The sequence below is a fragment of the Mustela nivalis genome, assembly GCF_964662115.1.
Source record: "Mustela nivalis genome assembly, chromosome: 17".
NCBI classification, from domain to species: Eukaryota; Metazoa; Chordata; class Mammalia; order Carnivora; family Mustelidae; genus Mustela; species Mustela nivalis.
Window position 1 is genome coordinate 15,973,209 of NC_139036.1, and position 19,390 is coordinate 15,992,598.

The 19,390-nt window shown below is 37.0% G+C and overlaps 2 pseudogenes across 2 annotated transcripts in view; one reads left to right on the forward strand and one right to left on the reverse strand.

Moving 5' to 3' along the window:
• The window catches only part of LOC309852188 (cAMP-dependent protein kinase type II-beta regulatory subunit-like), a 245,907-nt pseudogene that overhangs the window by 22,817 nt on the left and 203,700 nt on the right, over window positions 1–19,390 (reverse strand). The gene's annotated exons all lie outside the window — the stretch shown is intronic.
• On the forward strand, window positions 15,001–15,584 carry LOC309851669 (tetraspanin-5 pseudogene; annotated as a pseudogene). The gene has a single exon. The product of its transcript is annotated as a tetraspanin-5 pseudogene (transcript).

The window sequence follows — 19,390 nt, forward strand, 5'->3', positions numbered from 1 at the left end:
AAGCGGTGCAATTCCGCCTGGGGCAAAGACACTTGAGAATCACTACAACAGGCCCCTCCCCCAGAAGATCAACAAGAAATCCAGCCGAGACCAAGTTCACCTACCAAAGAGTGCGGTTTCAATACCAAGGAGAGCAGCAGAATTCTAGAGGAGGAGAAAGCAAAGCACGGACTCATGGCTTTTTCCCTGTGATTTTTTTTAGTCTTGCGGTTAATTTAATTTAATTTTTTTCTTTTTCTTTTTCTTTTTCTTTTTTTTTTTTTTTTGCCTTCGGGTAAAATTTTTTTTTTTAACTGTTACCTTTTTCTTTTTAAACGATTTTTTACTAGTTTATCTAATATATATATATTTTTTCTTTCTTATATTTTTCATAGGTGTTTTCTTTTCTTAAAAAATTCTTTTTTTTTTCTCTTTTTTCTTTTTTTTGTTATTGTTTCCTTTTTGAACCACTTTTTATCCCCTTTCTCCCCCCTCACGATTTTGGATCTCTTCTAATTTGGTTAAAGCATATTTTCCTGGGGTTGTTGCCACCCTTTTAGTATTTTACTTGCCCCTTCATATACTCTTATCTGGACAAAATGACAAGACGGAAAAATTCAACACAAAAAAAAGAACAAGAGGCAGTACCGAAGGCTAGGGACCTAATCAATACAGACATTGGTAATATGTCAGACCTAGAGTTCAGAATGACAATTCTCAAGGTTCTAGCCGGGCTCGAAAAAGGCATGGAAGATATTAGAGAAACCCTCTCGAGAGATATAAAAGCCCTTTCTGGAGAAATAAAAGAACTAAAATCTAACCAAGTTGAAATCAAAAAAGCTATTAATGAGGTGCAATCAAAAATGGAGGCTCTCACTGCTAGGATAAATGAGGCAGAAGAAAGAATTAGTGATATAGAAGACCAAATGACAGAGAATAAAGAAGCTGAGCAAAAGAGGGACAAACAGCTACTGGACCACGAGGGGAGAATTCGAGAGATAAGTGACACCATAAGACGAAACAACATTAGAATAATTGGGATTCCAGAAGAAGAAGAAAGAGAGAGGGGAGCTGAAGGTATACTAGAGAGAATTATTGGGGAGAATTTCCCCAATATGGCAAAGGGAACAAGCATCAAAATTCAGGAGGTTCAGAGAACGCCCCTCAAAATCAATAAGAATAGGCCCACACCCCGTCACCTAATAGTAAAATTTACAAGTCTCAGTGACAAAGAGAAAATCCTGAAAGCAGCCCGGGAAAAGAAGTCTGTAACATACAATGGTAAAAGTATTAGATTGGCAGCTGACTTATCCACAGAGACCTGGCAGGCCAGAAAGAGCTGGCATGATATTTTCAGAGCACTAAATGAGAAAAACATGCAGCCCAGAATACTATATCCAGCTAGGCTATCATTGAAAATAGAAGGAGAGATTAAAAGCTTCCAGGACAAACAACAACTGAAAGAATTTGCAAACACCAAACCAGCTCTACAGGAAATCTTGAAAGGGGTCCTCTAAACAAAGAGAGATCCTACAAGTGGTAGATCAGAAAGGAACAGAGACCATATACAGTAACAGCCACCTTACAGGCAATACAATGGCCCTAAATTCATATCTCTCAATAGTTACCCTGAATGTTAATGGGCTAAATGCCCCTGTCAAAAGACACAGGGCATCAGAATGGATAAAAAAACAATACCCATCTATATGTTGCCTCCAAGAAACACATTTTAAGCCCGAAGACACCTCCAGATTTAAAGTGAGGGGGTGGAAAAGAATTTACCATGCTAATGGACATCAGAAGAAAGCAGGAGTGGCAATCCTTATATCAGATCAATTAGATTTTAAACCAAAAACTATAATAAGAGATGAGGAAGGACACTATATCATACTCAAAGGGTCTGTCCAACAAGAAGATTTAACAATTTTAAATATCTATGCCCCCAACGTGGGAGCAGCCAACTATATAAACCAATTAATAACAAAATCAAAGAAACACATCAACAATAATACAATAATAGTAGGGGACTTTAACACTCCCCTCACTGAAATGGACAGATCATCCAAGCAAAAGATCAGCAAGGAAATAAAGGCCTTAAACGACACACTGGACCAGATGGACATCACAGATATATTCAGAACATTTCATCCCAAAGCAACAGAATACACATTCTTCTCTAGTGCACATGGAACATTCTCCAGAATAGATCACATCCTCGGTCCTAAATCAGGACTCAACCGGTATCAAAAGATTGGGATCATTCCCTGCATATTTTCAGACCACAATGCTCTAAAGCTAGAACTCAACCACAAAAGGAAGTTTGAAAAGAACCAAAATACATGGAGACTAAACAGCATCCTCCTAAAGAATGAATGGGTCAACCGGGAAATTAAAGAAGAATTGAAAAAAATCATGGAAACAAATGATAATGAAAATACAACGGTTCAAAATCTGTGGGACACAACAAAGGCAGTCCTGAGAGGAAAATATATAGCGGTACAAGCCTTTCTCAAGAAACAAGAAAGGTCTCAGGTACACAATCTAACCCTACACCTAAAGGAGCTGGAAAAAGAACAAGAAAGAAACCCTAAGCCTAGCAGGAGAAGAGAAATCATAAAGATCAGAGCAGAAATCAATGAAATAGAAACCAAAAAAACAATAGAACAAATCAACGAAAGTAGGAGCTGGTTCTTTGAAAGAATTAATAAAATTGATAAACCCCTGGCCCGACTTATCAAAAAGAAAAGAGAAAGGACCCAAATAAATAAAATCATGAATGAAAGAGGAGAGATCACAACTAACACCAAAGAAATACAAACAATTATCAGAACATACTATGAGCAACTCTACGGCAATAAATTTGACAATCTGGAAGAAATGGATGCATTCCTAGAAACATATAAACTACCACAACTGAACCAGGAAGAAATAGAAAGCCTGAACAGACCCATAACCAGTAAGGAGATTGAAACAGTCATTAAAAATCTCCAAACAAACAAAAGCCCAGGGCCAGACGGCTTCCCGGGGGAATTCTACCAAACATTTAAAGAAGAACTAATTCCTATTCTCCTGAAACTGTTCCAAAAAATAGAAATGGAAGGAAAACTTCCAAACTCATTTTATGAGGCCAGCATCACCTTGATCCCAAAACCAGACAAGGATCCCACCAAAAAAGAGAGCTATAGACCGATATCCTTGATGAACACAGATGCGAAAATACTCAACAAAATACTAGCCAATAGGATTCAACAGTACATTAAAAAGATTATTCACCACGACCAAGTGGGATTTATTCCAGGACTGCAAGGTTGGTTCAACATCCGCAAATCAGTCAATGTGATACAACACATCAATAAAAGTAAGAACAAGAACCATATGATACTCTCAATAGATGCTGAAAAAGCATTTGATAAAGTACAGCATCCCTTCCTGATCAAAACTCTTCAAAGTGTAGGGATAGAGGGCACATACCTCAATATCATCAAAGCCATCTATGAAAAACCCACCGCAAATATCACTCTCAATGGAGAAAAACTGAAAGCTTTTCCGCTAAGGTCAGGAACACGGCAGGGATGTCCATTATCACCATTGCTATTCAACATAGTACTAGAGGTCCTAGCCTCAGCAATCAGACAACAAAAGGAAATTAAACGCATCCAAATCGGCAAAGAAGAAGTCAAATTATCACTCTTCGCAGATGATATGATACTATATGTGGAAACCCAAAAGACTCCACTCCAAAACTGCTAGAACTTATACAGGAATTCAGTAAAGTGTCAGGATATAAAATCAATGCACAGAAATCAGTTGCATTTCTCTACACCAACAGCAAGACAGAAGAAAGGGAAATTAAGGAGTCAATCCCATTTACAATTGCACCCAAAACCATAAGATACCTAGGAATAAACCTAACCAAAGAGACACAGAATCTATACTCAGAAAACTATAAAGTACTCATGAAAGAAATTGAGGAAGACACAAAGAAATGGAAAAATGTTCCATGCTCCTGGATTGGAAGAATAAATATTGTGAAAATGTCTATGTTACCTAAAGCAATCTACACATTTAATGCAATTCCTATCAAAGTACCATCCATATTTTTCAAAGAAATGGAACAAATAATTCTAAAATTTATATGGAACCAGAAAAGACCTCGAATAGCTAAAGGGATATTGAAAAAGAAAGCCAACGTTGGTGGCATCACAATCCCGGACTTCAAGCTCTATTACAAAGCTGTCATCATCAAGACAGCATGGTACTGGCACAAAAACAGACCCATAGATCAATGGAACAGAATAGAGAGCCCAGAAATAGACCCTCAAATCTATGGTCAACTCATCTTCGACAAAGCAGGAAAGAATGTCCAATGGAAAAAAGACAGCCTCTTCAATAAATGGTGCTGGGAAAATTGGACAGCCACATGCAGAAAAATGAAATTGGACCATTTCCTTACACCACACACAAAAATAGACTCAAAATGGATGAAGGACCTCAATGTGCGAAAGGAATCCATCAAAATCCTTGAGGAGAACACAGGCAGCAACCTCTTCGACCTCAGCCGCAGCAACATCTTCCTAGGAACAACGCAAAAGGCAAGGGAAGCAAGGGAAAAAATGAACTATTGGGATTTCATCAAGATCAAAAGCTTTTGCACAGCAAAGGAAACAGTTAACAAAACCAAAAGACAACTGACAGAATGGGAGAAGATATTTGCAAACGACATATCAGATAAAAGACTAGTGTCCAGAATCTATAAAGAACTTAGCAAACTCAGCACCCAAAGAACAAATAATCCAATCAAGAAATGGGCAGAGGACATGAACAGACATTTCTGCAAAGAAGACATCCAGATGGCCAACAGACACATGAAAAAGTGCTCCATATCACTCGGCATCAGGGAAATACAAATCAAAACCACAATGAGATATCACCTCACACCAGTCAGAATGGCTAAAATCAACAAGTCAGGAAATGACAGATGCTGGCGAGGATGCGGAGAAAGGGGAACCCTCCTACACTGTTGGTGGGAATGCAAGCTGGTGCAACCTCTCTGGAAAACAGCATGGAGGTTCCTCAAAATGTTGAAAATAGAACTGCCCTATGACCCAGCAATTGCACTATTGGGTATTTACCCTAAAGATACAAATGTAGTGATCCAAAGGGGCACGTGTACTCGAATGTTTATAGCAGCAATGTCCACAATAGCCAAACTATGGAAAGAACCTAGATGTCCATCCACAGATGAATGGATCAAGAAGATGTGGTATATATACCCAATGGAATACTATGCAGCCATCAAAAGAAATGAAATCTTGCCATTTGCGACAACATGGATGGAACTAGAGCGTATCATGCTTAGCGAAATAAGTCAAGCGGAGAAAGACAACTATCATATGATCTCCCTGATATGAGGAAGTGGTGATGCAACATGGGGGCTTAAGTGGGTACGAGAAGAATCAATGAAGGAAGATGGGATTGGGAGGGAGACAAACCATAAGTGACTCTTAATCTCACAAAACAAACTGAGGGTTGCTGGGGGGAGGGGGTTTGGGAGAAGGGGGTGGGATTATGGACATTGGGGAGGGTATGTGCTTTGGTGAGTGCTGTGAAGTGTGTAAACCTGGTGATTCACAGACCTGTACCCCTGGGGATAAAAATATATGTTTATAAAAAAATAAAAAATTATATTAAAATCTTAAAAAAAAAAAAGTAAATACATCAAAATTGAAAACATTTGTGTATAAAGGACATAATCAATAGAGTAAAAGGCAGCCTACAGAATGATAGAAAATATTTGCATATTATATATTTGATAAAGGTTTAATATCCAGAATACTTTAAAAAAACTCCTTCAATTCAACTACAAAATAATCCAAATTAAAAAATGGTCATGGACACCTGGGTTGCTCAGTGGGTTAAGTGTCTGCCTTTAGCTCAGGTCATGATCCCATAGTCCTGGGATCAAGTCCCGCATCAGACTCCTTGCTCAGCAGGAAATAAATAAAATCTTTAAAAAATAAATAAGTAAAAACCAAAAAATGGGCAAATGACTCGAATAGACATTTTTGCAATAATATACAGAAATGACCTATAAGTTCATGAAAAGATGTTCAACATTAGGAAATGCAAGTCAAAACCACAATGAGATACCACCTCACACACACTATGATGACTACTATCAAAAAAATAAATAACAAGTGTTGTGAAGGATGTGGAGAAAAAAGAATCTTTATGCACTATTGTTAGTATATTTAAAAGGTGTAGTTACTATGAAAAACAGTATGGAGTTTCCTCAAAAAATAAAAACAAGATTTCCAGATGATCTAGAAATTTCACTTTTGGTTTTATACCTATTATTAGCAGAATTATGTCCCTCAAAATTTCTAACTCCTAGTAGCTCAGAAAGTGATTGTATCTGGATACAGTCTTTAAAGAGATAATTAAATGTAAATGAGTTTGGCCCTAACTTAATATGACTGGTGTTTTTATAAGAAAGAAAGTTAGGATACAGATTTACCTAGTAGACAGACAATACAGGGAGAAAATGACCATTGACAGGATAAGAAGAGCCTGAGGAGAAAGCAAATCTATGGTTTAAATTATTATGATCTCCTAATATTTAAATGTTAGAATTTTAATGCCCAATGTGGTGGTGTTAGGAGGTGAGGCCTTTGGCAGGTAAATAGGTTGAGGGTAGAACATTCATGAATAGGATTAGTGCTTTTATAAGAAAGATCCCACAGAGCTCCCCAGCCCCTTCTACCATGGAAGGACACAATGAGAAATCTGCATCTTGTAAGAGAGCTGTCACCCAACCATGCCTCCAAACTGTGAAAATTGTATTTCTATTGTTTATAAGCTACCCCGTCAGTGGAGTTTTGTTACCATAGCTCAAAGGGACCAAGACACCAACTCAGAAGCATTATTTATAATAACCAAAAAAGGTAAAAGCAATACAAATAGCTATATACAGGTGAATAGACAACTAAAAGTAGAATACTATTCAGCCTTTAAAAGGGTAGAGAATTCTGACACCTGCTACATGTGTAAACCTTAAAGATGCTATGTTTAGTGAAATAAAACAGTCACTGAGAAACAAAAACAAAAAAGCCAATACTTCATGTTTCTATTTATAAGAGGTACCTAGAGTAGTTAAATTCAAAAAGAAAGAAAGTAGAATGGTGATTGATGGGCCGCAGTGAGGGGGAAATGACAGGTTCTTCAATGGGTATAGAATTTCTGTTTTGCAAGATGAAAAGAGCTCTGGAGATTGGTGGCACAATGGAATGCAATTAACGCTGCTGAACTGCACACCTAAAAATGGTTCAGACAGTAAACTTTATGTTATATGGGTTCTATCACAACATAAAAAAAAGTTAATGCAATGGGATGATCCTATGTAGCTGTTAGAAGTTGTTGTTTTGAATATCAATATGAATACTGATTTGAGTATTGTATTAGATATATAAAAATAGTTGCCAGATTAAGTACATGATACCTAGTTAAAATTGAATTCAGATAAAAATGGAAAATTGTGAGTATACATGTATCCCAAGTATTGCATGGCACATGCTTATACTAAAAATAACATTTGTCCTTTATCTGAGAAGTATACATAACTGTGTACTCTGTGTTTTTATTTGCTATATATGGAGATTCTAATACAAATGCACATGTTCATGATGCCTTGCCATAAAGAATGCATGCTATTCTATGTAGAAGAAATGAAGTATCTAGTATTTAAGTATTTAGAACTGTAAAGTAAGGGTACATCTGAGATGTCCAGTCACATTCTGTGTACCTAGGTGGCCCTGGTGAATAATATATTGATGATTCATTATTTTCCTATAAATAATAATTCCAACATCTAGATTTTACTCTAGTTTCTTAGTCACTCTCTTATGGCATGTGAAATATTTCTACATTTAAACCTATTTGCCTCATTTTGTAATATGATTTTTTAAAATAACTTAAAAGTATATCCTGAAATAAAAGTATTTCCTGAGATGTAAAGTAATTGCTTTACACATGTACATACACACACACATATACAGACTCATTTCTGTGATCAAATAATTCTATTAAATGGTGAATCAAATCAGCTAAACTTTGTACCTTAAAGAACTGGAGAATCAACAACAAATTAAGCCAACCACACACACAAGAAGGGAAATAATCAAGATTAGAGTAGAGATCAATAAGATAGTAACTAGAGTTACAGTAGAATTCATCAACAAAACTAGAAGCTAAAATCTTATTGATTTTTGAAAGAATCAATAAGATTGATAAACCATTGGACAAACTAATACAAAAGAAAAGAGAGAGGACCCAAATTAATAAAATAATGAATGAAAGGAAGAGATCACAACTAGCAGCAAGGAAATAGAAACAATCATCAGAAATTATTATCAACAGTTATATGCCAATAAGTTAAGCAACCTAGAAGAAACGGATGCATTCCTGGTAACTATAAACTTCCAAAACTGAATCAGGAAGAATTTGACAACCTGAATAGACCAATATCTAGCAACGAGACTGAAGCAGTGATCGAAAACCTCCCAAAAAACAAGAGCCTGGGACCTGATGTGTTCCCTGGTGAATTCTAACAAACTTTCAAAGAAGAAATAATACCTATTCTCCTGAAGCTGTTTCAAAAAAAAAAAAAAATGAAGCAGAAGGAAAACTTCCAGACTCTTTTCATGAAGCCAGCATTACCTTGATCCCCAAACCAGGCAAAGACCCCACCAAAAAAGGAGAATTTCAAACCAATATCCCTGATGAACATGGATGCCAAGATTCTCAACAAGATCCTCGCTAATAGGATCCAACAGTACATTAAAAAAAATTATCCACGGTGACCAGGTGGGATTTATCCATGGGTTGCAAGGGTGGTTCAACATTTGCTAATCAATCAATGGGATAGAACAAATCAATAAGAGAAGAACCACATGGTCCTCTCAATTGATGCAGAAAAACCATCTGACAAGATAAACTTTGGAAAATTATCTACTGATTCTTAATCACTGTCACCCTAACTCAGATTAGTCAATCAAACAAAACAGTCATTTACAAATAAAGGACAGCACAAAAAACACATGAAATTTATGATCAGACTGTCTGTGTTTGAATATAGGCTTTGCCACTTTTTGGCATGGTTCATGGACAGGTCATATAGCCTCTTCAGTAACAATGTAACTACTTTTTGGGATCACTATAAACATTGAAACTGAGTATAAAAATTATATATCAACCTATCTCATGATAGGAAAACATGTAGAAAGGCATTAGACATGACTAATTTGAGAGGAATAAAGAAAGGTGGGCTTGACAGGAGGCTGAAGTGATACCAATAGAGGGTGGGAAGAAGTAGAAAGAAGGTTCTCAGGAAGCAAAGAGGAGAAATTGACATTAAAAGGCAGAAATGCATGGAAGGGATAATGAAGAAAAATCACGGACTTTCTACATATTTTTTGCTCTTTCTCACATTTGACAAAGCAAGTTAATAGAGGAAGAGAATCAGTTGTTATGTATAAAGGAATTGAGGGACACTTGGGTAGCTCAGTCCGATAAGCATCAGACTCTGAATACCTTGTCAAAATAATAAAGTTAACACAACAATTGTGGTAGAGGCATTCAATGAGAAAAGACTAGCAAAATTTCATATTCAGTGCTGAAACAGCAATACATTGATCTAGGAGGAATGAAAAAGGGATCCCTGTCTGTCTTACACTATTTACAAAAATTAACACCAGTTGAATTAAAACACTGATTGTTTTCTGGCAATAGTACAAGAGAATCTAGATAGCTCATGTGCAATGCTAGACACCTAGAGTATCTAGAAACTCAGAATTTATTAAATGAAATTTAAACCATCTGTATGCAGAAAAGATATACCAAGCAAGATAGATATGATATATGTGGAAAAAATGAAAATGCAAATAGGAAGCCATGAGTTCATTTCAGTAATACACAAAAAGTTCTTACAAATTGTCAGGAAATAAGACAAAACACAGAGTCTAAAAATGGGCAAAGATATGAATACACAATGTACCAAGTGCAAATCCAAATGACTAACACCCTTGGGAAAAAGGAAATTGACTAATTACTAGGGAACTAGAAATCAATATAATGATTTAACCAGAGAGAAAGTTTAAATGCTCCAGACTTCATGTTGATATGGACATGAGGAGAAAGGGTAGTCTTAGATTGCAGGTTGAAATGTAATGTTATTTAACCGAGTTCAGCCTTCTGTTCTAAAAAGCCTCAATATTATTAATCTGTAAAATGAGAATATGAAATATCTACTAAGAAAAAAAAATACTAATTCCTTTCCTAGAAAGCTTTCCTGTAGAACCAAATGTACCAATGTGTAAGAATTTATATATAAAGATAACTTTAAAAAAATATTTTATTTTTATTTATTTATTTGACAGAGTGAGAGAGAGAGAGAGAGAGAGAGCGCGCACAGGTACACAGAGCCACAGGCAGAGGGCTCCCCTGCTTAGCGGGGAGACCAATGAGGGGCTTGATTCCAGGACCCTGGGATCATGACCTGATTAACCAACGGCACCTGATTAGCCAACGGAGCCACTCAGGTGCCTCTAAAGATAACTATTATAGAGTTGTTCAAGGTAATGAAAAACAAAATAAAAACAAACAAAGAAACCCCATTCCATATATGTGTGTATGAGGACATACATTGATACATATCTACATAGTGTCATAGTCTATAAAAGGAGAAAAATACATATGAAGACACACTGAGTTTTTAGTATTGACTTACCTACGGGAGAGGGGGAGAGAGTGTTGTACTCAGGAAAAGGAAAGGGATGAATGAATAAAAGATGTGTTTGCTAAAACAACATGTGTCATTCCACTTACAAGGAAGAAAAAAAAACGGTAAAATATACCCTCTTTATAGTAATGGGATTTAAGTTTTTTTGTTTGTTTTATTTTGTTTTTACCTATTTTGGGTCAGGTGGAAGGATAATAGATCAGTATTCAGAGAATTCCTATTTATGATGTGATAAGGAGCTAAAAATCAAATTAATGATGCCACATCATAAATTACATTGTTTAATAAAAGAAATACAACTGCATACAACAGCAGTGAACTAGAGACTTTTTTTTCAAAGCTCATTAAAAATAAGTCCAACTGAATTGAATAAAATAAATGAAATAATGGTTTTGGAAAATAAGTTAGCCATTTACATCTTCTCATAAGGGAGCCTTTACATTTTTTTTTAATTTTTCCTCTTTTTTATTTTTATTTTTTTTTAAGCCTTTAACTTTTTATTTTTTATAAACATATATTTTTATCCCCAGGGGTACAGGTCTGTGAATCACCAGGTTTACACACTTCACAGCACTCACCAAAGCACATACCCTCCCCAATGTCCATAATCCCACCCCCTTCTCCCAAACCCCCTCCCCCCAGCAACCCTCAGTTTGTTTTGTGAGATTAAGAGTCACTTATGGTTTGTCTCCCTCCCAATCCCATCTTGTTTCATTTATTCTTCTCCTACCCACTTAAGCCTCCATGTTGCATCACCACTTCCTCATATCAGGGAGATCATATGATAGTTGTCTTTCTCCGCTTGACTTATTTCGCTAAGCATGATACGCTCTAGTTCCATCCATGTTGTCGCAAATGGCAAGATTTCATTTCTTTTGATGGCTGCATAGTATTCCATTGGGTATATATACCACATCTTCTTGATCCATTCATCTGTGGATGGACATCTAGGTTCTTTCCATAGTTTGGCTATTGTGGACATTGCTGCTATAAACATTCGGGTGCATGTGCCCCTTTGGATCACTACATTTGTATCTTTAGGGTAAATACCCAATAGTGCAATTGCTGGGTCATAGGGCAGTTCTATTTTCAACATTCTGAGGAACCTCCATGCTGTTTTCCAGAGTGGCTGCACCAGCTTGCATTCCCACCAACAGTGTAGGAGGGTTCCCCTTTCTCCACATCCTCGCCAGCATCTGTCATTTCCTGACTTGTTGATTTTAGCCATTCTGACTGGTGTGAGGTGATATCTCATTGTGGTTTTGATTTGTATTTCCCTGATGCCGAGTGATATGGAGCACTTTTTCATGTGTCTGTTGGCCATCTGGATGTCTTCTTTGCAGAAATGTCTGTTCATGTCCTCTGCCCATTTCTTGATTGGATTATTTGTTCTTTGGGTGCTGAGTTTGCTAAGTTCTTTATAGATTCTGGGCACTAGTCCTTTATCTGATATGTCATTTGCAAATATCTTCTCCCATTCTGTCAGTTGTCTTTTGATTTTGTTAACTGTTTCCTTTGCTGTGCAAAAGCTTTTGATCTTGATGAAATCCCAATAGTTCATTTTTTCCCTTGCTTCCCTTGCCTTTTGCGTTGTTCCTAGGAAGATGTTGCTGCGGCAGAGGTCGAAGAGGTTGCTGCCTGTGTTCTCCTCAAGGATTTTGATACATTTTTGAAATAGGAGGAAAACCAGGAAACATTCTGGTCAATAATTAACCAATTGATAGTGAATGATCTAGAAATCTGTTCATTTAAATTAGGCTGTAATAAGTTCTAAAAAAAAACTGAAAATTTTGAGTAAAATTGCTTTTAAAGTTAGTCTTTTTTTTTTTTTTTTTTTTTAAATCTTGGTAGTTTGCTTCACTTCAGTTTAAACTGCTGGAAGCGGATCCTTTTTATGTCCATGTTTAAGTAAACGCTGAAGGTCAGATCACTCAAAGCCAACCCCATCAGGCATCCTACCAAGATAATCTCTGAAGAGTTCAGAGGTGGGATTGACACAGAGAAGTGGCAGATTTTTCCAGTCCAGTTCAAGGGATTTTTCACTGTCCTCATAGAGGACCTCTTTTCAATGGAAAGAAAAAGGGTTGCCATAAGAAGGCAATGGAAATCCCTCCATCTTATGTAGATTTATTTTTTCATGAGGTAAAAATAACAAAACATTTATATTCTTAATAGAGATTATAGTATTTTGCTGAAGGCAAATTATTTATTTGGGGTTTACTAGTGCTCAACTGAATTGTGCCTCAATTCTAAGCTGAAGTCTTAAGGCCCAGAGTGACTGACTGAACTTGGAGACAGGGCCAGTGACAATGTGCTAAAGGTTAAATAAAACCATGAGTGGGGTCCAAATTCAGCAGGGATGGTGTCCTTTTAAGAAGAGGAGAGATACCTATGCTTGTAGGCATTGGCAGAGAAGGTGGCCATGTGCAAACCAGCAAGTGAGTTCCCACTAGAAACTTAATGCTGCTGGCACCTTGATCTTGAACTTGCAGTCATCAGAACTGTGAGAAAATAAATTTCTCCTGTTTAAGCTGCCCAGGCTATATGGTATTTTCTTATGGCAACCTGAGCAGACTAAAACAAGTAACTACTAAAACAATGCACCTGTGTGTTTTCAATTTCATCTGTGGTTGCCTTGATTCTTCTGATCTCTGACAAAGGTGATGAATATTCATTTTGAGTCAACAGTTTCATTATAATGATATATATTTTTTTTTACTTAACAAGAGTGCACTTACTATTAAATTCATAGAGTATGAAAGCACCCATAATTTTGTACTTCAATTTATTTTCACATATTTAGTGAGTATTTGGGATATAAGGATTTGGAATTTTCTGTTTTTTATACTTAAAATCATATTTCCATAGTTTTTCCAATGTGGAATTTGAGATGATGATGGATAAAGCTTACCTGATACAAAGTTCAGCTCCTTCTTTATGCTTAAAGATAGATGTTTAAGAGTGAGTGTCTGGGCTTCAGTATTTCAGACTTAGAAGTAGAAGGAGTTTGTTGAATGTCAACTGCAAGATTTCTACTATACAAAGGAAAGCACTGATTGACTAAAGGGAATTTAAATGACTTACCCTCAATGATAAATTTTGTCAGGAGTGAGAAAGGGAAAAACTTGCTGACCTAGTGGCAGTGAAAACTGAAACACAAACCACAACTTAAAAGTATATCCTGAATCATAAAATAGATAGAAAGTGCCAGAGAAATCATGTTTATCACCCATTATCTAAACTCGTTCTTTTAACACGAGTTTACTTAGACCTGTGTGGTTTAGATCAGAGTACACCCAAGCTGACCAACAGTGATTCTACATGGGCTCACAAATCCTAAAGACAGAGACCTCCGACAGTTCCAGCAACCCTTGCATTGACACCATCTGACCAGTGCTTCCCAAGGTCATCCCTTGACTCCAGCACCTAAAAGTCCAGAAGTTCTCTTTCCCTCACTTCATCCTCTTTCTTTTGTGGTACTCTACAAAGTCCCATGGTGTGTAGACTCTTTTGCTGCATTAAGTCATAACTTTTGACAACAGGTGTGTACCTGGTGGTCTTTGGTTGATGGGAATTAAAGTTAGTCAAAGCAATAGTAAGAAATCATAGAATTCTTTGGATTCTATTTCAGAGACTCCCACTTCCCCCCTTTCATTTTATCCTGGCAGAAGTCCACTCCATTTTTCAAGTTGTATTTCTGGTTCAGAGAAATCCTATCTTTCCACTTAGGCCTTTATTTCTTTACCATTTTAAAGATTACAACGGGAAGACATTTTTAAAAATATTAGTTTCTGAATTCAGCACCAATGGCAAAAATTGTATAGAATCAAAATACTCTAGTAAATCTATCTTAAATTCTTGACTAAAAATAGTATGTATTATTTGGTATAGGCACATTTATTTAATACAGATTAAGAGATGCTCTTTCTGCTCATCAGGTTTATTGTGGAGTTCAACAGGAAGGATGTAGACATAGAAGGCTTTATAAGTTATATAAAGAACCTACGTATATACTCAGGGAAAATGAGAGGTTCTAAAATCACATAGCAAAATAAGTGATACATTTTTAAGAGTGAAAATATTCCATGATAGAACTGTCTTTTTAATGAGAATAATTTCTTTGGTCATATGTTCACTATAATGTCAGATTACATATTGCTTAGCAAAATGCAATGAAAAGCATATTTCTACTATGGGGAAGCTTAATGACCTCAATATAATACTTCATATTTGGCTTCAATGTCGTATTTTGGTTTTGGGGAGTAGCATTTCTTGGAACTGGGCTGTGGGCATGGAATGAAAAAGTAGTTCTGTCTAATATCTCTTCCATCACCAATCTCTACAGCTTTGACCCAGTCTGGATCTTCCTCCTGGTGGGAGGAGTGATGTTCATTTTGGGATTCGCAGGGTGCATTGGAACCCTATGAGAAAACACGTTCCTTCTGAAGTTCTGGCAGTGCTCTGGGGCTTTTGGAGCTGATTATTGGAACCTAAATGTTTACTTCAATTGTACAGATTCCTATGCAAGTCAAGAGTGATGCGGCATGCCATTCTCCTGCTGCACTAAAGACCCCCGGAAGTTGTTATCAATGCTCAGTGTGGCTATGATGCCAGGCAAAAACCAGAAGTTGACCAGCAGATTGTAATCTACACGAAAGGCTGTGTGCCCCAGTTTGAGAAGTGGTTGCAGGACAATTTAACCATCGTGGCTGGTATTTTCATAGGCACTGCATTGCTACAGATTTTGGGGATCTGCCTGGTTCAGAATTTGGTTAGCGATATCGAAGCTGCCAGGGCCAGCTGGTAGAGCCCTGCCTCACTTATGACACTAGACAGACCCAGCCTTCCTGACCCTCCAGCGTGCCCTGCCACATCCACGCTACAATCCCATGGGATGGAACTGCAGAGAACTTGGTTTGGGGCGAGTAGAACTGGGAAATGCTGTTCTCTGACCAAATTAAAACCAGTATGAAAGTCACTGTGCCATGCATTTCTACTGTATCTAAGAATTTATGGATGGTTGGATACTTACCGAAAAAGAAAAAAAGGGAGGGTGAGAGACCCAGCTGTATTGAATTTGTGGAACACTCAGTCTTGTTCTCTCCTTCAGTGATCAAAGGGCTGGGACAGGCAGTTTTTGCTCTTCATCAGAACTTGAAGGGACTTTCTGGTCCATGGCCTAAAGAAGTGCATCTTTTCTAAAACTCAACCCCTAACCTGGTAGGGCTGTAGGGTTTTTTGTTTTGTTTTGGTGTTTTTGTTTTTGTTTTTTTGGCATCACTTCACTATACAATTCAGGGACCTGTTAAAACTATCATCCCAAGAAGAAAACAGCTTGTCTTTGGTTCAGATGTTGTGATCACCTTCAACAAGTCATGAGGGTGGGCACACCTGGTCCCTCCTGGAGTGTCTCTTTTAAGGGGACTTGTGTGTTTCGTGTGTATGAAGTAAGGGCTTTGGAACACTCAATGATGCTGAATTTTAACAGGACAGATTGTTGTTGTCAGGAGGCCTGAGCTGTATTTTCCATGAAATTTAAGGGGAAAATGAGGTTATTCTAGAGACATTAACTAATAGCCCTCTCTCCAGCTCACCAAATTAGTTGTTGGATTCTTTGGAAACTGGAATATTCTGCTGTTTTGTTTTGCTTTTTTGTTTTGTTCTACTTTTTTGTGTGTTTTTGTTTTTGTCTCCCAAAAGTGAAAGCTAGGATGCAGTTTCTCTTAAAGTGATTTCTTAATCAGCTCAAATATTAATTTTAATATTAATTTTTTTTGTGTACTCTTCCTGCATGATCTGTGAATCTGACTCTACCAGCTCCTTTTCCTGCCATCTTTCCTACAAACATTTATAAATGTTATTTGGTCAGCATTTATTTCATAAGTTCACCAGCTTGAATGGTGCGGCCTGTTCTCTGTGGCCAGGAAGGGTCCCACCAGCTGGGCTATTGCAAGTGCTTCTGTGGACCTTTACCCTATCAGTCTTCAGTCCCCCCCCCCTTCTCTTTGAATGGAATCGCACCTAATTCTGAAACAGTGTTGACACAATCAGAAATATCAATGTTTTTCTTCTTATTCTGGTTTCAGTTTGCTTTTATTAAAAGAAACAGTGCATGGACAGAGCTCCTTCTGGTCTCATAGTGCAGACTAACCATCAGGATGGTAACAAAGCACAAATACTTTGGAAGGCAGTGCATTGATGGGGCAAGTGTTCTGTGACCCAAAATGGGAAACCACTTTCAGGTGCTTCCATGCACCTGTCCCCACCAGCCTGGGGAGAGATGAATTTTACCCTCTGATTTGAAACCAGCTGGTTTCAGCCAGGAGGTCCCTCTCCTGGAGAGCAGATCATAGCCTGTGAAATGCTGGAAAAACCACAGGTGTGTTTTGCGGTGATGACACACTTGCCAACACAAAACTGGGCATCCAGCGAGCAGGCTTTATGGAAACTTAGCAAGGTTTTCTGTGTCAGTCCCATGTTGCATCATGGGGGCTGATGAATCTGCTCAGAGGAAAGACAAAGATTCTTTGAAAATTGCCTCTGGAGTGTGAGTGTGTATATATGACTGCATGTGTGTTTTTGTGTCCCTGTACAGTTAGAGATGTTCCATATCCTGGCTGTAAGATGATTCTGTGTCATCTCTGCCCCCACGCAGTTGTCATTCTGTAGTGTCATTGCAACATGGAGAAGACTTGAGCCCTGTGGTTGGCACTCCTGTCTCTTTTTATTACCTCATTCTCCAGTGAATTCCATCTGACCAGCTGATTCAGAATCAGGCAAGATGCTCTCCTTTGGCACATCCACTGATAGGCTAATCGGGAAGTCAATTAATCACCCTTTTTTTTTTATACACTTGAGAGTGGTTGTAATTAAGGCTGTCATTAATAAACTGGTTCTTCCTTAAAAAAAAAAAGATGCTACAACTATATATTTTCACAACCACCTGTGAACATTTTCACATTTTTATTCAAATGAGATGTCCTTTCTACTAAATGTGATATTGACTTTTGGAAGTCAACTAAAATTGATAAACCAAGGTAAGCAAGCATTATGTTGTCCCCTTACCCAAGAGTTAAATGACTCTTGCAACTGCCATGTTTTACTCAGAAATCTGACGTGTTCTTATCACACATGACAAAATAACTTTTACTACATCCCAACATTTAGTATGAAATTACAAACTAAAGATACATTATTTTTTAGTTTTTTTCTTAACTTATGGCTAGTATGAATTACTTTGGCATCTTCTTTAATAAATTGTAATAAAACAGACTAAAACCTGTTTTAATAACTTGTCTATTCTAACAGACAGGAAAACATACCCAATTAAAAAGAGTTAAGAACCATAAGCACAGAGCTGACAAAAATAAAACCAGAGAATATTGAATTATGTGATGAGTTCAGATTATGTAGACAATATTGAAAATTATGAGAAAGAAATCCCAAACTATTTTTCCCTTTTGGTAGTAGAATTCTTAAGTTGTGAATTAATGAGATTGTGTTTTTGGCTTTCTACTTCCTGTTGCCTTATTTTAAATCTCCATAAATCATGTCTAATTTTTTAACCAAACATGAATGAAATGACAAAAGCTTTTAATAATTCATAAAGCAGTAAAAGAAATAACTAAAATTGTAATCATCCAGCAAAGACAGAAAGTCTGATTTTTTTTATTGATACCCACATTTCATAATAATTACAAAACAAAACATACCTCTACTTCACATGGATTATTTGGGATCAAATATTTTATAGAGACTGATTCTATACAAACATACTGAGCTACCATTCAGATTTATACTCTAAAAGATCTAACAGTACTGAATGTTTTAACTGGAAAGAGTGGCTGAGTTTTTGTAATTTTGGTTTATGTATATTGATATTTTATAAACACAATGAAGATTTTTTTAGGGTTCATTTACTCCTTTAAGGATATTTGTATGACTGTTACTTGTGAATTTAACAATGGGCTATGTCATGTTTAGCACCAGACCTAGAGGAAAGCAACTGAGAAGTTATATGAAGCTTTAGCTGTCACTCTTCTAATCCAGGTTTTTGTGTCAATGGCTCCCAAATTATAACTGAATTAAGTCCTAATTCTCAGTCTACATTGACAATTTTCCACTTTGGGAATTGTTACGGACTGAACTGTTCATATTTGAAATCCCTATGTTGAAGCCCTAAGCCCATGTAACTGTATTTAGAAATAAAGCCTTAAAGGAGGTAATTGAGGTTAAATGGTATTAGAATATTGGGACCTGAATACTATAGGGGAGGTAATCTTACAAGAAGAGATAGAATCACCAGAGCTTTCTCCCTCTCCACATGTGCATGGACACAGCAAGGAGGTGGCCTTAAACAAACCAGGAAGAGAAGTCTCACTAGGCACCAACCCTAATGATTACCTTGATCTTGGATTTCTAGAGTTTAGAACTATTAAAAAATACGTGCTTGTTTAAGTTACTCCATCTGTGGTATTTTGTTATGGCAGCCCAAAACAACTAATACAGGCATATAGCCTGCCTTTTCGGTCTTACCTCCTCCTTCTCCTATTGGAACTGCATCCTATCTTTCACTTACAATCTTTTTCTTACTTATGTCCCACATTTACCTGCTAA